This window comes from Rhinolophus sinicus, chromosome 14 (assembly GCF_057876585.1).
Source record: "Rhinolophus sinicus isolate RSI-liver-muscle chromosome 14, RSI-T2T, whole genome shotgun sequence".
Classification (NCBI taxonomy): Eukaryota; Metazoa; Chordata; class Mammalia; order Chiroptera; family Rhinolophidae; genus Rhinolophus; species Rhinolophus sinicus.
In genome coordinates, this window is record NC_142514.1 from 158,066,275 (window position 1) to 158,067,468 (window position 1,194).

The 1,194-nt window shown below is 36.9% G+C and overlaps 1 pseudogene; it reads right to left on the minus strand.

Annotated features, from left to right (window-relative positions):
* Positions 1-248: 248 nt before the first annotated feature.
* On the minus strand, positions 249-957 carry LOC109453098 (THAP domain-containing protein 2 pseudogene; annotated as a pseudogene).
* Positions 958-1,194: the final 237 nt, after the last annotated feature.

A 1,194-nucleotide genomic window follows, 5' to 3' on the forward strand; every position in this document is an offset into this window, starting at 1 on the left:
TCTTTCAGTCACTTTACCGTTACTTTAAGTGAATTTTTTTCTTTATTTAATAAATACCAATCCTTTCTTCTACAGAATAATCTTGATTTTCAATCATGAATTATCCATTTACATTGTCATTTATGTCTTAGTTTTTAATGGATTTATTTGGTTCATTCTTTTTTTACTTCAATTATAACTTTATTAAATACCCCTTTTTGGCATAATTTCCTTAAGTATCTACCTTTGAATAGAATGAAGTATGGGCATCAAGTTCTATGCAGGCTTATCTTAATTAAGATATCCTTATTCTGTTTTAGATTTAGAAAATTAGTAATGTTTTATCTTGTACATCTTGTTCAGGAATGTTGAAATCCTCCAAAGAAGACTGCTTAAAGCAGTTGGTAAAATGTGTTATACTGTGCACTTAGGTAGTATGTTATTTGCTTCTAGATTGTTCATCAAGCATGTGGCTTTGATCCATCTTCGAGTTGCTCTGCATTCCTTTTGTAGGCAAGTTTTCATTTTCCTTCTTAAGCTTGCTATTTTTTTCCAGGTTAATTATCCTCTTTTTTTGCATCCATACAATTCCTAAAGGCATAACTGTGTTCAAGTAGTACTTGCTGACTACTACTGTTTGCTTTTAAATTAAATGGTCTGGTTGGGGTACAACTGTTGTTGTTCTTCAAAAGATTTCTCGACTTTGAGTTTCATAGACTTTACATGGACACAAAAACCAAAAATGTTTGGAATAGCATCCATTTTAAGTCATCGAGTTTGTCCTGTTAGGTCAAAACAGGAGGCTTCAAAATGCTTTGAACAAAGAAAAGTGTATTTTCCTGGCACAAAATATGTGTACCTAACCAGGCAAACCCATTCTTTTTTTCTTTTAGGATCCAAAGGAAACCTATAGAAGCTGACGTTAATGTGCTTGTTGTAGGTAGTAACACAGCCTGCCCAGGCACAATTAGTCAGCATTTCCCTTTCCCCCTCATCCTGTGCTCTTTTAAGCCTGTTCTGAGGTGCTGGCTGCTCTGCTTCTTTTGGGCAGAGGCTGGGCCAAGTGAGGCAGGAGAAGGACCCACCAAAATGAGTCATGGGATGGGGTGAGAAGAAGGGTGTGTTTGTGGGTATGTGGGGTAGGGGGAGGTTGTTGTCAGCCTTCCCTCTCTTTTTATTAATATGGCAGACTTGAGCCTGCAGAACCCACAGTCC